General features: G+C 43.7%; 1 protein-coding gene across 2 annotated transcripts in view; it reads right to left on the minus strand.

Moving 5' to 3' along the window:
• Positions 1 to 20,136, minus strand: part of plppr1 (phospholipid phosphatase related 1) — an 88,517-nt gene that overhangs the window by 68,182 nt on the left and 199 nt on the right. Inside the window, exon 1 of one of the 2 annotated variants that reach the window (XM_080755856.1) lies at positions 4,968 to 5,090. The exons of the other annotated variant lie outside the window; for it this stretch is intronic. The gene's annotated coding sequence lies outside the window, so the exon portion shown is untranslated. Of the gene's footprint in view, positions 1 to 4,967; positions 5,091 to 20,136 lie in introns of those variants that run through there. 2 annotated transcript variants of the gene reach the window in all.

A 20,136-nucleotide genomic window follows, 5' to 3' on the forward strand; every position in this document is an offset into this window, starting at 1 on the left:
ACACACACACACAATGCTGTGTACAAGCACTGAAGACAATATTAACATGCCACAGAGGTACAGTATAGGCTGTTGTATTAGGCCTCAACCTGACTAACATTAAAGACAAAGACCACCTTGTAATCTAAGTTTCTGAGCCGTTTTCTTACTTATGAAACATTGTAATTGGAAATTCATAATAAGTAAATCAACATATCACATAATCTCATTCAACATTTCAAACTAGAAATGGTCCTCTCAATATCAAAATTAATGGATGAGATAGGACTCCTTCTATAGAATCAAAAGCCTAAGCTAAAGTGTCAGTGTCAAGAAACAAATGGCTCCTATTCACCCATTAGAACTGGTGTTTATTTGTTGAAATCTGCTGGCATGTTACTCTTCAGACAGATTCTAGCTACAGAAAGCAGAGGAGATGCAGTGCTTTTGGACCACTAGTGAAGTGGGGTTTATATTGTGTAGTGATTTTTGTTTACAATCGATTGCGCATCATTCACAGCAATTAATCGAGGCTTGGTTATTTGACAGCACTGGCTTGTTGGGCTATTTTCGCCAAAGAGACTTGGCGGAAAAAAGGGTCCTGGGCTGGCTGTGGGCCTCCTATTGTGAAATGGCTTTGCCTTTAAAAATAACAAATAAAGCCTAGTATGTACAAGCTCAAAAAGCATTGCATCGTGTTGTGAACTTGTAGATCTAGTGCTACAACAGCCCACTTCACGCTTTGGCCAATAACTCTTGAACCATCCGTCATAATGTTATTGTCTCCACCAGGCCGAAGGCATGGGGAGAGTACTTATGTTTTGCACTCCGTCCGTCCGTGTGTCCGTCTGTGGACAGCTCTGGCACCGTTGGCTTGATCACAGCCAAACTGTGCAGTGTGCACACACTCCTTGGATGCCGGAGCTGAACCTCTGCCCCAGATTCTTCATGGGCCTGTTATAGCGCCACCAGGAGGCAGACTTTTGCAAAACACATTTTTTGACAGTACACCTACAGATTTTGTCTAAACGTCATCGCGCAAATTGGTACACACTCTCTATACTAGCCATTAAACGAAACAGGTCTTTCAGATTTCTCATAATCCATCCTGATTGGCTGAGAATGGCTTCCAAAGTTCTCCGTTTTGATTATTATGTTTTGCCTCCTGGTGCCTCAGCAGTAGCCCCCACTTTGAAACCATTCTGCAAGCTTTTATTTGTGCATATCACTGATATGTATCAGCCTGCTAAAGACATGGTGAGGTGGTTTGCCATTCCCCATCTCCCTGAGCAGGCCTTATCTCACCTTTGGGCCAATCAGTCCCCGGGGACATCCCAGTGACAGATCTATCACCCCATCATGGGGCAAGAGGACAACCCCCATTCAAACCAATTCTGCCCTCCCCAAGGCAAGCTGTAATCAAATACCGTACCTGCCATCAACAGAACTAGGAAAGGATAGATGGTCACGTGAGTGTGTGTTTGCATTTGAGTGCATGCGAGTTAAGCGTGTGAATGCACAGTGTGTGCGGGCGTGCGTGAATTGGCTGTGTAATGCATGTGTATGAGTGAATGCACGCGAGCGTGCATGTGTGTTTGTATGCGAGTGTTGACTGTGTGAATGCATGAGTGAATGCACATGAGGGTGTGCGTGCGTGAATCCATGTGTATGGCTGTGTGTGTGTGTGTGTGTTTGTGTGTGTATGTGCAATCAATAGCCAGTCTCCTGTGTGGGGATAAAACCAGCATTGGATATCAAGAGTTCAAAGGTCACAGCTTCCTGCTGTATCATCTCAATATGCATGTCTGGTGTTCTCTTCGATAACAATAACAATAACAATATTTCCAGAGCATGCCTCATAAATGGCCTGATTTGGGTTTTTTAAATAAATAGTTTAAAACACACTTTTTGTTATAACCACATGCAGGCTTAGAACACTCCGTTCTACAGAAAAAGGGTCTGGGTTGCTACCATATAGAACCAGAAGCTCTATATTGGGTCGGGAGCTAAACGTTTTCAGCTCAATTCCGTAAAAAGGCCTGAGGGTCATGTACAACAAAACACTGTTGCCAATAAGTAGCCCCCATTCAAATTCATACACAGTAGAGGAGGTAGTCCGATCCGGATTTTTGGGTCCGATACCAATCACCAATTCTTCAGCCAATGCCCAAACCGATCTTATGCAAAACACAAAATACTAATATTTCCAAGTTTCTATTTAGCTTATTATGAAATAAATAAAGCTTGTCCATTCAGACACATTCCAGGATGATGTGTCCATAAACAAAATCACACCCATGTGAGGGGCGCTCTCATCATCATACGTCATCATACATCATCTCATTCTCAACCAATGGCACATCTCCCATTTGCATCCTCACTTTTGTCTGTGTGTTTGTGTGTGTGTGTGTGTGCATGCACCTCTTGGTACCACAGCACCTCAAAGGCCCTTAAAACAAGGCTCCAGACCTCCCAAAACAAACTGGTCAGGCTCCTACTTGGCCTCACCCCCCGAACCCACCTCACCCCTGCCCACTTTGACAGGCTGGGATGGCTTAGGGTCGAGGACAGGGTACAGTATCTTGCAATGGGTCTGGTCCACAAGATTCGATACACCACCAAGATACCCATTTACCTGTCTAAATACTTCCTTAATGTAAACGAAGTCCACACCCACAACACCAGAGGGGGTGCAACAAACCATGTACAACCCAGATTCGGCACAAACAAGGGACAAAATTATTTTCGCTCCTATGCCACCAAAATGTGGAACGCCCTACCAACAGTCATTAAGACATGTGAATCCCTTGACTTCTTCAAAACCACTCTCAAAGGGCACCTCAATCCCCTGTTCTGTTGAATATGCACCTCATACGCACATTTATAATGGTACAGTTTGTTTGGCTTGGTGCTCTCATACCGACTGTAGAACAAACAACATTACCCAAAACCAACATCACAGCCACAGCACTCCGACGAAACCCATTAATGTTTCTGTACTGGACAGCTCGACAAACTTTGTATTCACGCACGTCGCACGCACACCCGCACACATCACACAATTATTTTGCTAGGTTCAAAGTGGTTAAGACTATACTACAGGTATGTGGGTTTTTATAAATATTTAACCAATGAAAAGTACTAACCAGACCTGACTAAATAATAACTACATTTAATCCACTGGAACACATGTTCTTTGTTTGCCATTTCCTGAGAAAGCAACCATTTTGGACATACAAGGTTTAGCTGCGTTCTTCTCATCTCTAATCTAGCTTGGGAGGTGCTGTTATCCAGCAGACAGATGGCAGGTGGTGGGGCATCAGGTGAGTTTCCTCTTGGCTGTCAGCAGGACCTACTGTATACAAGACACTACCTGGCATAGGCCCACAATAACATACTGTAATACATAACCCGTAGCGTGTGTGTGTGTGTGTGTGTGTGCGTGCGTGCGTGTGTGTGTGTTATGTTACACATGCATGTTCAGTGGTGCATGTTTTATGTAAAGTTGGCTTTGTGTTAGTAAGCCCCTTTGGGTTTTTTGGCCACTCCCGCACTTTAGTTTATTGCTTTGCTTTTCCAATCAGACATCTGAGGTCTCACAATGTGGCCAACTGGCTGGCCATCATGGGGCAATGGCATGCTTACTCTATTAGTCATAATATATATGACATCATCATGTCTTGTCTGACATCATAAGCAGCATCACGAATTACATCACACGTCTCACAGTCAAATGACACTTCACAATCACACTTGTGTTAAGTGAGGGACGCTCTTATTATCATACATCATAATTCTGTCATAATTCACATATCGTGCTCAAATGGGTACTATACACACAAAGCTGTGCATAGGAGGGGCCCCTCAAAAAGGGAGGTGTTCTACTCATCCAAGTCCAAATGATCCGGCTACAGTATATGAGATGAGCTTCTGATGCAGCCTATACTGTGTATAGGCTATAAAAATGTCCCAATCACATACTTCCAACTATGCTACACCATGGGGTGCTTCTGTTATTATAGAAGCCAATCAGATCCTGAAATGAATTGATAACGTCCTTATATAAAAGTAATTTAGTCTATGAGCTCTGAAATATTGTATGTATGCTTAGGTTTGCAAGCCTATAATGCGTTATATTTTATTTTCTATGACATGCTGATAATATAATCACATGTATTATGCTACGGTAGCCTAACACGGACAGAGTCTACATCCACATCCCAAGAAACGTCAGCTGAACCACTGCCACGGGCTACACTCACACTCGTCGAAAGGAGATGAAACGAGTTTCAATCAAATTAACAAGGTTATAACTCGCCCATGCAGCGTCAGAAATACAGAAAGGGTGCACTTTATGTCAGCATGAGAGGAAAGATAGCAAGGCTGTCTGTCTGATGTTGGGGGGCGGGGAAGGAAGATGAGCAAAATTAAGCAGGAGACTGGAGGAGAACGCATATTTTGGACGACACTGACTGAAACCGACGAAATCTTCACAAAATCACTGCTCACTGATAACAACAAATGAACTGCAGCTGTGTGAGCACTGAGCAGCCTTTTATTTCTGTTAAAGCGAACGGGAAATGAGGCTGAATGGCGATATATGTTGCTTGGAGGAGACAGGTGTCTTCTTCTCGATAGAATATCGACCAGTCCACTACATATCATTAAAAATGTCATTTTTCTAAGATAGCCAATTAAGAGCGACGCGCTGTGTTCAACAAAATCATCTTCAAGATGTGCATGCAAGCATGCGTGCAACAAACAATTCGCACCAGGCCAGCGTGGGTTTGTCAAATAATCACATAGAGAGAAGACATTATGTTTGACACTTCATATGTCCGAACTTATAAGGCAAAGCTCTCCACAGGCTGAACAGCAACCCAACCACCAAGACAATAGATAGATAGAAAAACAAGTGTCTTGATATTCTCAGCCGAGGTGCTGTCTGTGGGTTTCACTCACAGGGCTCACGCACGGACAGTACTCACCCTTGTGGGATGGATGTATATTCCAGTGAAGAAGCGAATCCATGAAAGAAAGGTGGAAGAAGAAATCGTGGCCCCGAAAACGTGTGCGTAATACTACTACTACTCGGTGGGCTCACATACAGCCACACAGTGCACGGCTGGGTTTGGTGGTGGTGCTTTGGCGTTGAGTGTGTGTGCGTGAGGGACATAGGGTATCGTTTTGCCCTGAGTTGTGATATAAGGCAATATTTGCCATGTGCCAGTTTAACGTTGGCTACACTTTATAAACAGGCACAAGGACTGGAGGATCTCGTCTTTAACTCTTTATAATAATAACAATAATAATAAATAATCATAATAATAAATAATCATAATAGTAATATTATTATTCTTTAAAGAAGTCCATGTCAAGCAGTTTCTTTTTTGTGAACATTTTGGAATAAAGACAAAGTTCATTATCATGAACATTGGGACCAATTATACATGAAGATATATAGGATAGGTTGAAATGTGGTGAAGTTTAAAGATAAATCACTGCCTTTAGTGCCTTATGTCTGAACTTTAAAGGCAAAACTTACTCTGTGCGTGTATTGATTGCTCATTGCTGTTGTTGTGCGTGTTCGGGGGGCGGGGCCAAGAAGCCGTACTCTCTTCTCTTCCACTCGGGTCCACTGGAGCATCCTAATGCTCTGTAGGGGCCCTTGTGTTACAAGCAGGGCGGCTGTCTGGCCCACATATTATTCCCAGGGCCAACCAGTCTGCCCTGTGTAGACCCCAAGGTCCTAGGGCAGTGGTTCTCAACCTTTTCACTGTTTTCAGGCCGTGAGACCTTTTTTCACCAAATTGAACTCAACGTTTTAACTAGGCCTACACAAATCTTGTGGGGGCGTCCCTGGCACAACACATTTTCAGATGGGGGTCTGTGTGATGTGAATAAATTAATATATATCAATTTGTGGGTCCTTTGGCTTTGACGTAATGTATAATGTGTTGAAAGTGATGTTTTGTTTTGAAAGTGATTTGTTTCTTTGTTTTTTATTTCTCCTATGTTTTTTATTTTCTTATTTTATTTTTAATTTTACTATGTTTTATTTTGAGTTAGTGTTTGTAAACAAGTATTGCCTATGTTAAACGTTTGTCTGCATGTGTCGGACCCCAGGACAAGACTAGCTTTTGTCAAGGCAAAAGCTAATGGGGATCCTTATAAACAATAAACAATAAACAATAAGACGTGAAACAGTTTGAGTACCACTAGTGGAGTATAGGATGGTGATGAGGATACTGGGAGGGAAGTGAATACTAACGGGGACCTGAGCAACACTTTTCTCGCATAACCACTCGTCTGTCTCTCTGTGTGTGCGTGTGTGTGTGTGTGTGTGTGTGTGTGTGTGTGTGTGTGTGTGTGTGTGTGTGTGTGTGTGTGTGTGTGTGTGTGTGTGTGTGTGTGTGCGCGCACGCGCGTGCGTTTGAGAAGGTTTTATGTGTGTGCACTGCATTATGCACGCATGAGTGCATGAGGCATTGTACCAAAGAAGAAGAACACATACACACATAAGTTGTATGTGAATAGGTCACATACAACTTGGCCTATATGTTTTTTTTTATTTTGTGTTTTCCCTGAATTCATAATAACAGTATCCAACTAAAGGTTGAAAGCACTCAACGAGAACGATCACCAATAATGGGTTCTACATATGAACACGTTAAACCCCAAACCAGGGTTACCCGCATCCGTCGTAAAATAAATATAAGTATAGATAGATAGATACAGTAGAGAACAATGTAGTGTTCAGTGATCTAGATTCAAAAGGCACGCTACATTAGACTCTCCTCTCAAACTCCCCCTCTTCTTCTTCAAACCTCACAGTTTTTTCAACCCAATTATGTCTCTCTCTCTCTCTCTCTCTCATCTCTCATTTGTGGCCGACAGAAAAATTATTCAAACCGAGCAGAAAAACGTACTCTAAAACCAAGAAGTTTTGCAGCAAAATCTCCCTCGCAGAACCAATCACACAAGTGTAATTCACTAGTATGAAGTTCAAGTTATCCGAATATTCTGGTGGCTCCAAAACCTCTCGGTAGGAATATCAGACCCAAAGTCTGGCCTATGACCTTGGCTGGTTATTATGTCACTCTGTACTACTGTAGGGATGTTATCATTTGATTTTGAGTATCTGTCGATACCGATCTTTCCCGATCCCATATATTTTTTATAGAACATGTTTATGCCGTTTCAAATTTCTGCTATTGCACATTTGAGTGAGCAAGTGTTCCTGTTGTTTTGGGATATTCCCAGTTGTTGTCCTACAACTGCAGCAACAACGCACACGCACGCAGCCACGCACACACGTAGCCTATACACACAGCAGGAATGTACTGCCGTGGGAAATAGACAAAGGTTCAGGAAGTTGGTTATGTTTACACTTTACAGACATCAACATAAATGGTTCCCACCGACACATGGATATAATTCTAAGTAGTAGAAGAGAAGTGAAATAGTTCCCCGGGCTATGCACTCCAAGCCATCAGCTGTGTTTGTTTGGTTTAGTGTGAATGTTTGTTTGCTGTCTCTATATCGTATTGGCTCTTACAGTATCTGCACTTAGATCTTACTATTATCAGCAAAGAGTCCCTTACAGATTGACTGAATCCCACACGTGTGCAAACAGCTAGCATTGTGCATGTACCTGTAGGTGCCCAATTTCCAACACTGAGGCAAATTCCTCATTAATGTGTAAACATACAGTACATTGTATACAGTATTTCCATTGTAAGATAATCAACCAAATATTATATTAAAAGGAAATCAAGGTGTTTCTGCGGCAGCATTGAAACAGTCTAACCTCTCGTCACCATTCGTCTAAACATCCAACTAAATTAGGCTCCGACCAAGGTGTCCTGTATTCAGCTCATCACTCTGGAGCTGGTCCTTAAACACCAACATAAAACACATAAACCCTTATGAACATTGCTTATTGTGTGATTGTATAGGTTTTGTGTATATTATCCAGTAATACTTCTAATCTAGACCTTCCCGTCATTACTGATTTGATCGCTGCACTTCTTCTCTGTACTTTCTTTTATCCTGTACGACGTACAATATGGTTTGCTTTTTTAAACTACCTGACTGAGAATGACGGAGAATTTCTATGTCAACAAAGGTGTACCCCAAGTCTTATAGGATCGCTTTTTTACTGTTTATATGAATGATATTATGCCAGCTCTGACAAGCTGTAATCACTTACACGCTGACAGTAGTGGTCTGTATTGTTGTGCTGATTATTAGCCTAGATACATATTTAACTTCCACTTGAGTGAAGAAAATGGTAATATTAATTTCCTGGGTTCTCATTATGAAATTGTCCTCCCACTGTATCTTGATTTGGATATATAGCAAATATACACTCAAAATTAATGCTGGACCCAATACATTCTCTAGTTTTGGTGTCATCATTTGCAAACATGCAGTTACTACCACCGCATGACGCCCAATAGTAGCCTACTGATAGAGTTGGTACTGTACCCATCACGGCCTCCTGTATGACAAGGTTAGCTGTCCCTGCCTGTCAGTGCGATCAATAACGGTAGGATATTTCTATCTGCAAAACTCTGCTTAAGCTGCCAATTATAAGTGATAGCTTTATCCTCCCTGGCGGACTAGAACATTATTTGACACCCATCACTCACACACACTGGGGTTTTACCCCAAGGGCCTTAAAATGCACTAGGATGGACAGCTTTTGCTTTACCTGTAACAAATCTGTGGTCCTTAATTGGCATGAAATAGTTTTAGAACCACTGAAATAGAAACATAGGTTTTGCCGACATTTTTCATGATTTAGAAGACATTGTGTAGTATCTGGTCTCAGTCCTAAAACGGACATACGTACACACAAAGCTTATATGGACATACATACAAAGCTGTGCAATGGAGCGGCTGCACCGCTCAAAAACACTTGGGCCTGGCCATCAAGGCAGTTTCCGCATTTGTTTTTGAGGGGCGCCCCTCCTATGCACAGCTTTGTGTGTGTGTTTGTAGCACGTAATGTGATGGATGATATGATGTATGATGATAAAAGCGCCCCTCACTTCACTTCACACGAGTGTGATTTAAAAAAACATTGTAGCTATTAACCGGTGCAATTAATTATCTGCAATGCATAGTTTAAGCCATCATGGTTTGATTGGTTAAAGATAGCCTACATTCTTGCATAGTACTCCTTTTACTGCTGCAGCTCACACAATTACACCTAAGGGTACACATAACTTAAAACCAAATGCCACCTAACTCCTAAATATAGACCAAATGAAAGCGCAAAAACTGAGCATGCTCATTGCATATAGGTGACAGCCGTGCTTTATTTTCGAGATTGATCATTTTCATGCCACAGGTAGTTGCTGGTGGTTGCCACAGGTAATTGCGAACGCACTGAGCACTTACTATGAGACCTAGCAGATCATGTCTGTCTGTCTGTCCGTGTGTCACGCTTTTGTGCCCATATATGGAGCTGCTTTGGGGACTCCTTATATGGTTATGGCTGAGTCATGGTGACATGACTGGCGTGGTCCAACTTGTGCCCATATATAGAGCTGCTTTGGGGACCCCTTAAATCTTAAAAAAACCCAAATATGTACGAGCTGCGTTCGCTTCCCGCGTTTGCGCGTCTTACTGGTTACACTGTTCGTGTGATGTGGTTCCTCGATTTGTGAGCAGGCACTTTCTAGCTTTCAGGATGTGTCTTCTTGACTTGTTTAGACTTGGGGTGAGGTTGGACATATTTAATATGCATTGTGTAGTAGTGTAAACATAATTATCCAAGAACTAAAGTGCAAAATGTAGATTAGGTAAATGTTTTCATTAGTTTAGTTTAGAGTTTCTTAAACTCGTTTTCGGAACCCCACGGGCATAAAAAGGACACAGTGCACCTTGACAGTGTGCGCTAATTTCCGTCGTTAGGCAACGGATTCTACTGTGTCTGACATCAGTATATTTTACGTTTGTCACGTCCACCAGTCTCCATATGGACATGTGTATGTTTGTGCCGTCCGCTGTCGAGCCGCTGTCGACGAAGAGGTTTAGTGTGTTGTGGGGCATCCAGGGTCACTGGATCGTCAGGCCTGGGTAGGATAGATCCATATGTGTGCCCTTGGGACAGAATTAACACATAAAGACATATACCGGTACACACAAATGCACACGTACGCAATGTCTTAGGGATTCAGACAGACACCGTTGAAGCTCATTTGGACGAAGACAAGATGAAGGACTCAAAGCAGAGACATTGGATCATCAATAGATCCGGACCTCATCAACCAGTAAGACGCGCAAACGCGGGAAGCGAACGCAGCTGAGACCCTGCAGATCATGTCTGTCTGTCTGTCTGTGTGTCTGTCCTGTTACTGTATATGTGGACCTGGCCCCTTTTGTGCCCATATATGGAGCTGAGTGGACCTGGCCCCTTTTGTGCCCATATATGGAGCTGAGTGATTGCTGATGCAACACACTCCATATTTGGATAGTGGGACAGACACACGGACACACGGACAGACAGACATGATCTGCTAGGTCTCATAGTAAGTGCTCACTTCATTCGCAATAAGGAGTCCCCAAAGCAGCTATACGTCCAAATATGGAGTGTGTTGCATCAATCACAAACAAATCACTCAGCTCCATATATGGGCACAAAAGCGGGACAGACAGACACACACACAGACATGATCTGCTAGGTCTCATAGTAAGTGCTCACTGCGTTCGCAACAACTCTCAATAATTTAGCTGATTCAGCCCTGGAAACCTTGGGGGTCCCTGGACCCCACTTCGACAACCAAAGTGACTCAATGGGCTTTAAACAACTCCCTCTCCCTGTCTCTCTCTACACTGTATTCTGTCTGAACGAGTGCCAAATCAAGTTTGAGATACTATCTCCTTATTGATGAGGCTGTGTATCATTCAGGGATAGACTGCCGTGACACACACACGCGTGTGTTTGTGTGTGTGCGTGTGTGCGTGCGTGTGTGCGGGCCTATTGTTCAAGTACCTTATTGATCAGCGGTGTTTGGTTTCTCGGTGTCTCCTAAGCAGCGGGCCCGTTTCCATGGTAACGTGGTAACAGCCCGGCCGGGAAGGACTGGCCTTGGGAGTGATCGATGTTGCTGGAGGCGCACGCGTGCAAATGCACACGCACAGTCGCACGCACACACGCACGCACGAGCGCCCGCACACACGCAAATGTATTTCAGTCAGACACTTTCATCAAGATAAAACCTTTTATTGCTATGATATTGCATTCAATTTGCCAGGTGTGACTCTACACCTGATACTACAGAATATCCGCGCAAGCATGACACAAAACCTGAGAACACCAACCCCCCTGAAGCAGAGCCTAAGATAAATGGAAATACCGTCGAGTTTTGATCACCGACAAGCTGCAGGAACCGTGCTGTGACCAATGTAACTCCCGGGAATTGAACCCAAGTTTCCAGGCAAAATTTAATTACCTTTCATCCAATGTGGGGATAACTCAGTCAGATCTTCCCAGAACGAGTTATATTATTTCAACGGGTGAAGACGTCCTGGAAATTATGTCAAAGATCATCCCCATATATGGGATGTGAACTGGCCTAGTCCTGGACGTCACCGGAGTCACCGGAGGACGTCATCATGATGTCATCATGACGTAATTTGGCTTGCGGGGGGGGGGGCTCTCTCCAAATATGGAGATAAAGCAAAGTTCAGGACAAACTGCAATGAACGCCTGCACAAATCAGTGTTGTTAAACATGTATATAGCGACAGTTTATTTATGTTGTTTATGACATCAGACCAGAGTTGGGGTCACCCCTATATATATATATATGGTGGCATAATACCAGCCGCCTTCTCTGCATTACTTATTTCTATAGGCTAATACTCTGTACTCAATTAATAGGACATATCTTCCAGCCCAGCAGGCCTTACAGTACGTCTCATCACGGTCCATGTATACTAGCACCAGCGTTGACGATGAACCAGCAGCACTCCTGGAAGGAGTGATGTCTCGTTCTCCCCATCAGGCCAAGGTCTCATGTTCCGAGTGTCCATATATTCTCTCCCTCCTTGAACACATGAAGAGGAGCCATAACGATCTCTACCGTACAATACTGAAGGACTGTGGACTGTTCCACTCAGCAGCCTGTCCGCAAGTCACCGCCGCTGTCACCAGTCAGAACCAGGACGACACAGACGTGCTGAGATCTTCCAGTGGTCAGCCACTGGAAGATCTTGAGACTACCGAGACTTTAAGGCAGCCGGGCGAACTAAAGACATGGCATCGGAATTGCAACAGAGGAAAGAAAAGCTATCTCTGTGACCAGTGTGACAAGAGCTTCTGTCGGTTGGGTCACCTGACGTCACACCAGCGTGTCCACACGGGAGAAAAGCCTTTCCACTGTCAACGGTGTGAGAGGAGTTTCAGTGAGAGAGGTAATCTGAACAGACACCAGCGTACTCACACTAGAGAAAAGCAGTTAAGTGGCCTGAACAAACACTGTCTGCACACTGAAGGAAGACGTTCCACTGTCAACAAACACACCAGAGAATCCACACTGGAGAAAAACCTCAGCACTGTAAAAAACAGTACAAAAATAGTTTAAATGGATCAATGGAGCAATTGAAGCAATTTCTCCATTCCTAAAATATGGAGAATTTCTCATCAATCCTCAGTGCACACTGTGACAAGGGAATTAAACGATCAACTCACGCACCGCACCTTCCCGCTTGTCTGAAACGGCTGTAGTCTTTCCATGTATTTACCTGCGCTTTAAACGGCACAAGTAAGCAGGAGAATAATTTACAGAAAGTACTACTCGTTCCGGCATCCTGGCGGGGATAATAAAATACAATAAAATAAATATAATAAGATAGCTAGACTTAGATTCTGGGGTGACCCAACAGCTGATCGTTTATAGGGCGCATACCACATACTAGGCTCTTATATCTGACAGCAAGTCCCCAGTTTGATTCTCAGTTTGCCAGACCATTTCTGGTAAGTAGGCTACCACAAAATGTAATCTAAAAAAGTGAAGTGATCATCGAGGGGCTCTCTTATCATCATACATCATCTCATTCCGGCCAATCACAATTTACGTCCTCACTTTTCCGCCCAGAAAGCTGGGCATAGGCCCTCAAAAAATACTTTGTAGACATCTGCATGGGTCTCTGAATGATGAGTTAACGCACATATCTAAACAAGCCCAAAATGACATAGTCATATACCAGTAAGACGCGCAAACGCGGGAAGCGAACGCAGCTGAGACCCTGCAGATCATGTCTGTCTGTCTGTCTGTGTGTCTGTCCCGCTGTTACTGTATATGTGGACCTGGCCCCTTTTGTGCCCATATATGGAGCTGAGTGGACCTGGCCCCTTTTGTGCCCATATATGGAGCTGAGTGGACCTGGCCCCTTTTGTGCCCATATATGGAGCTGAGTGATTGCTGATGCAACACACTCCATATTTGAACACACTCCATATTTGGATAGCGGGACAGACACACGGACACACGGACAGACAGACATGATCTGCTAGGTCTCATAGTAAGTGCTCACTGCAGCTCGTACATATTTGAGTTTTGGACGTATAGCTGCTTTGGGGACTCCTTATATGGTTATGGCTGAGTCATGGTGACGTAATCACTCAGCTCCATATATGGGCACAAAAGCGGGACAGACAGACAGACACACACACAGACACACACACACACAGACAGACATGATCTGCTAGGTCTCATAGTAAGTGCTCACTGCGTTCGCAATCACTGCCTTCGCAATTACCAGCTGCACGCACGCACGCACACACACACACACACTAGTGGGTTGTTGCTGGCTACAATGCTATCCCATTGGCTGAGAGGTCGGCTAGAGACAAAAAATCACACACGTGTGAACCGAGTGGTGCATTCCCCCCCCCCCCCCCCCCCCCCTCTCTCTCTCGCTCTCTCTCTCTCTCATTAGCAGGCAGCAGACACGGCACTACCCCTCTCTCTGTTTCTGGCGCCCCCTACTGGTATTAATAAGTCACATACTGGTGCTCACTGATACAGGTACACAGGTACACAGGTACACGGACGTTGCTGGTTGTAGGAGTGGTTGCACCACTCAAAAAAAGTGTCTGGTTGCCTATAGAGACAAGGCAGCCAATCAGGACGATAGGTAGTCAATAAAGCAGCCAGGTCGAGTGGGTGTGAAAGCCAAGCAGAGATTGTGCAGGGGTTGTGCTCTCCCATGCAGGTGTATAGGAGACGTGCTGGGGGCGGGGCTGTGATCCCCGGGGAGACTTCTAGAGCTGCTCAGTGATATTCAATTGATTTGGGCGTAGGGCAGATCTCGGGTCTCTGTGGTGTGACACTCGAGTCTATAATTGAACCGTGAAAGATAATAATTCGGCTTGAAGTGTGCCGGGTAACCGAGACATGCTAGTGATATTTTACCACGCGGTCAAATCGAGGGTACAAATGCAACCAAATGGACCCCTTTACAGTCCTGGTCCACTTATGGTTCCACGTGTAGACTCTTCAATGTTTAACACTGTGGATTTTCCTGTGTAGTTGTCATTACAGCCCAAGAGTGGATATTGCTCTGCTGCGATAGCAGTCATTAGGGATGTCTAGCTGTCTCTGTCTCTCTGAAGGGCAAGCTGCAACACACACAGATGCACCGCACGCACACGCACCTCAACACGCACAAAAACACGCACAAACGTACTCTCACACACACACATATGCACTCACATGCTCGTACCACATGTGGGGCACACACACACAGATACGCGCGCGCACACACTGCCTGTATTGTGTGGGAGTCGTGTTGATCCGCCGAGCTATAAATAACCTGCCTTGGTGGGTTGTCGTGGCAACCAACAAACCAATGCCAGGGTGAGAACACTCAACCCCACAAACAGGGAATATAACATGAAATGAAGAGTTGGGAACCAAGGATGACGGGAGAGAGAAAAGAGGACAGGGAGAAGGGGAGGGAGAAAGGGATGAAAGGATAGGGAGGAGAGAGGAGGGGCAGAGAAGAGGAGAGGATGGCAGGAGGAAATGTGATGAGAAGAGAGGGTGGGATGACGGAGGGATAGTGGCAGTAGGTGAGAGAGGAGAAGATGGGAAAGATGATTAGACTGGAGATGAAAAGATGAGAGAGAAGAGAGGGATGGAACATTTTGAGGGTGGACGGAGAGCGAGTGAGATGGACTGAGGGATGGGGGATCATCGTACAGCATCATGACGTAAAATAGACAGTTTACTCAGACACTATGACGTACAATTCTCCATTCTTTGTCAATGGGAATTTAATGTTTGTGTAGGACAAAGTTTGTGGACAGAAAAAGTATACAGTACATACAGTATAGCGAAGAAATATATAATCGAAAGAGACATCATACAGATTGTGGTGATTATCGATTATGCACATTTCACACGATTCACACAAAACTGCAGCATTGGTTTGAGATTGGATTACTTTAGGATTAATTTCCCTTCACTATTATTCTTTGTGGCTTTAAATGAATTGTTCATGTCAAGTAAATTGAATGTGAACAATTCACAAATATATACCAATGTATAATTGGACAGAAAGAAATGTGCCGATTCAGTTGCTGTATGTCACAGTCGGTCACTGTACTGTACAAACACTAATCCACGCCATGAAAAGGTGGTGGATTTAATTTGCACTTATACAATTGAGATGCCATTCCCCTTTGCCCCCTCTTCCACCGGTCCCCCACCCCTTAGTATCAGCGTCCGCGCAGGGCAGATGTTAGTGCTGTTGACCTACTCTCCGTCTGTATCCATCAACTATATACCAGACTCATATAATGGCTGTCTGGCTGTATAATGTGGCCTACTGCTGTGTGAATAGACACTAATGCTGACATGAAGATTTAACAGGATCAGAGAACAGGGGGGTGGGGGTGGGGGGGGTCACAGGGGAGTATAGAGAGGGGTGGGAGGAGGAGGTGAGGGGGGGAGATTGGATGTTTTGACCAGTGAGAAAAGGAGTACCGGAGAAAGAGAGTTAGAAGGAGGAGGAGGAGGTTGGAAGGAAAGGATTGGAAGGAGGTTTAACCGGGAGAGAAAAGACAGCATATAAATAGAAGGGGAATGTGGAGGGAAAAGTAAACAAGAGGAATATGATGAGAAAAGACGGACTGGGGAACAGAGGGAAGAGGGGAGGATTAGTGAGATGAGAGCAAAGCAACGCCGAAAAGGAGGGGTATAGTGTGGGGGGTTCTTTGGAATCAGCCATAAATCATCACACCAGTTCCACTGTTGAACAAATGACACCAATATTATTCCGTTCTGATTCGGCCCATGATTCATTTTTTTTTATTATATAAAGGCATTGAGTCCCGAATTAAAATAACAAATATTTATTTGACATGTATTAAGTGTTCAAAAATATCCTCTAATATATGCTCCAGATCCAGTGTCTCACAAACAACCAAAAATGAATCTCAGTAGTCAGTAGACTTGCTGCTTTGATCAATGCACATGAGCATGTTGCCAATCTACACCATCTTCAGCACGGGGTATATATAGGCCTCTCCACAGGCTGGAGTCACATAAAATCAACCTAATGCTTAATGCTTAAATGTCTCAACAGAACAGTGCGCTGTGCTAAATAGAGCGTCGCAGTCCCACCCCCTTTCATGACGACGCCAGGCCCAGGAAATGATTCCCAATGCATTTTTCCCATAGACATTTCAAAAGGTATTTATTTAAAGATGGTTACGCCGCGGACAAAGCCAACTCGAGTCGTGACAACTCATGACAACAAACACAATATTTTGGACCAAACAAATAATTACAAAGAAGAAAAACAACAATAAAAAGTGTTGTAACCTGCCGTTTTTCTTTTCTTCTTTCTAATTATTTGTTCGGCCCAAAAAAATGGTGTTTGTTGTCATGATTTGTCACGACAAGAGTTGGCTTTGTCCGCGGCGTAAACGTCTTTAAATAAATACTTTTTGAAATGTCTATGAGGAAAATGAACGGAGAATCATTTCCTGGGCCCTGGTAGAGGGCGGGACTGCGGCGCTCTATAGAGGTCGGTCAGCACTTTTTTTAACAGGTCTCAAGTGGACACACGCAGCCTATAAGGACTATGGACTAAGCCTAAAGCCCTTTTAGTGCAGGCAGCATTGGTGAGTTCAGATCATTCAGCTCAAAGGTTACAGTAAATGTTACCTTTAGTGTAGGTCAATGTATACAGTAGATGAATGATCTCCAGCAGACCAGCACTGACTTGAGAACATTTATAATTGACTGGCCCATAATGTCCTACAGCTATAAATGCAAACATACTGTAGGTGCTGGTCTGCTGGAGATCAATCAGACCAAATCATATTATCGATCAACTGAAATATGATTCGAAGTGGAACGTGTTCCTCAGTCATGTTGCAGGTCCTTTGATGTGATCCATGGTCAGGCAATGCCCTTTTGATGGTTTATTGTATTAGTATACATCTGATACGGTTGATGATGCTGCTGCGTGTTTGGTCGTGTAAACGAATTTAAACTTTTAATTTGATTTATCTTTTATTTGTCTATCCTTGTTTTATATTATGTTTCTGTGTTCATACATAATGTCCATGAATACATATTCTGTTGTTGTTGCTGCTTGTGTTTGTATTTTCTGTTTTCTGTTTGTAAAAAAAACTAAATAAAGTACTGATCATAAAAAAATAGTTTTTGTTCGTTCAGAAAAGCTGTACGATTAATAATTCCTATCCGCAAAATACTATTGCCAGAGATGTTTTAACGACACCAGAGTGCAGGGAGCTGTCGCAATCCTAGTACTATAATCCACACATACGCTGTTGTTCATAGGTGTGTACAATAAAGCACAGAAGCCTTCATTTCATTTACGAAATAATCTCATCAATTTATGTCAGCATGAACCGTAGCGGTATCTTGTTACAGTAACATACAGTATAACCACCAATCAGCGGATGAGGGTTTTATGCCGTTATGTGACTGTTCTCATGAATTCTTCTCCTTAGTGGGTTGGTGAATCAATGAAATCACACGTGGCCATTGGGCTGATTAATTTGCAACACCGATTCTTAGTACCTACTATTTTGGGTGCATGCATCACAAAGTGGACCAGTAGTGGATTTAAAGCATATTCTAAAGCAGATTTTGGGAGTAAGAAAGAAGAGCAATGGATTTCATTGAATACTCATGACTGCTCTGGGCCGATAGCACCATTATTGAGCTTTAAAGTCAATATGATCCAGTGCAGACTAATATCCTGAGAAAAAGCGGCGCAACCAAGAGGTTTAACTGGGAGAATCCGCAACCTGAACCTTTTCAGGGTTGACTGGCTTCTAAGTGTGATTTTCCAGTATTCCACCAATGTTCCTTACTAAGCAAGCATCGCTTCAATTGGTCAGACGACAGGGTTGCTGTGTCTGCTTGTATATAGGTCAATGGTTAATATGGCTATCATACACATACAAACACATCCACTCTCACACTTTGACACATGTACACATTATTGTACCTCTGTCTCAGTCACACTTTCTCTCTTTGTCACGCACGCACGGGCACGGTTTCTGCCCAGGGTATTTTCATTGTGTTCCAATTGCATTACCCTCCTCTACTTTTCTATACTAAAATGTAGCCTATATGAAAATGTCAAATTCATATAAAAATGTTATTGTCTCCTTCAGGCCAGGTAGTGTAGACTAGACCTGAGAGAAGACCGACCACAGCACACGAGAGGACTGCACCTACTACTGTACCTTCCTACTGTACAGTATCAATCAATCATGAGAGCCATACTTCCCACATATTTCAAACAAAAAATGATTTTGAAAAGATGACTAATAACAAAAAGAAGGGAGGGAGAGACACACACACACACACAGAGAGAGAGAGAGAGAGAGAGAGAAAGACAGCATTTTTTCTCAAAACTATTTAAATAGTATGCCAAAATCACACCCGTGTGAAGTAAGTGGTGCAACTCCGTGTGGGGGTCCCCGGGGGGGGGGGGGGGGGGGGAGTTCCAGACCCACAGGAACATGCCCAGGGTGCCGGCCCGATTCCGGCGAGCCGCCCCGTGTCCGAAACGGTTGAGAAATGACAGAGTTACCGTGTGGGGGTCCCTCGTACTGTACCCTCTACTCTACTGTACTGTCACTGTACTGTACTGGCACACCTGAAATCACCATATATACAGTTAATATGTGCGTGTTTGTGTGTGTGTGTGTGTGTGTGTGTTAGGTTGCACACAGGTGGTGAAAAACAACCATGCTGTTTTCGTGCTCATACCTATATTTACCCAGCCAGCCAGGCAGGCACCCACACACATCACACACTCACTTAAGGAAGTGGTTTGCACCACTTAAAAAAGCCTTTAAAGATTTAAAATGCGTTTAAAGGTTGCAGCTCTACTCAGAGGGGTTGTATTCCCCTGGCACACACATACAGAGTTGAGTTAAGGTTCCTATTTGTGTGATCAAATCAACATAGTAAATTAATGTTCAGGAAGCAACAGTCATCTCCAATTGAGAAGACTGACAGTTCACCCAAACACACTGGATATGACTCTCTCTCTTTCTCTCTTTCTCTCTCTCTCTCACGCACGCACGCACGCACGCACGCAAGAACGCACGCACGCACGCACGCACGCACGCACACACACGCACGCACGCACACACGCACGCACACATACAGTATAAATCCATGCCGGGGGTTACAGAGGATCAACTGTGTTACAAATGGAGGTCGCTTAAGGGCAGTGAAGTATTTGCTGCATAAATATGCATGTGAAATCATGTGAATATATCCAGACAACAAAATTCCTAGTGCATGTTTTGGGTGGTTGCATTAAAACTAAATATCTTTATATATCTGGTAAGATGCATGAAAAAAACATTTTTTTATGAAAAACACAACAGGGTAATTTACATGCTAGAGGGGCTGGGCTAGCCAGTTTTTAACTGTAGGCACAAACCAAACACACAGACACAGTGTGTGTGTGCTTGTTTGTACATTATATATATGCACACAAACACAAACATGCTGGCACAATTAAATCACCAGGTCTAATTTACCCATCATCGCACAGCAGACAACAACGGACTTCAAGAAGAAATCTGTAAAATCTCTCATCGTTGCACGACAATACAGTCGTGCAACGGAATATA

The sequence above is a fragment of the Protomyctophum bolini genome (genome assembly GCF_963924005.1).
Source record: "Protomyctophum bolini genome assembly, chromosome: 22".
Classification (NCBI taxonomy): domain Eukaryota; kingdom Metazoa; phylum Chordata; class Actinopteri; order Myctophiformes; family Myctophidae; genus Protomyctophum; species Protomyctophum bolini.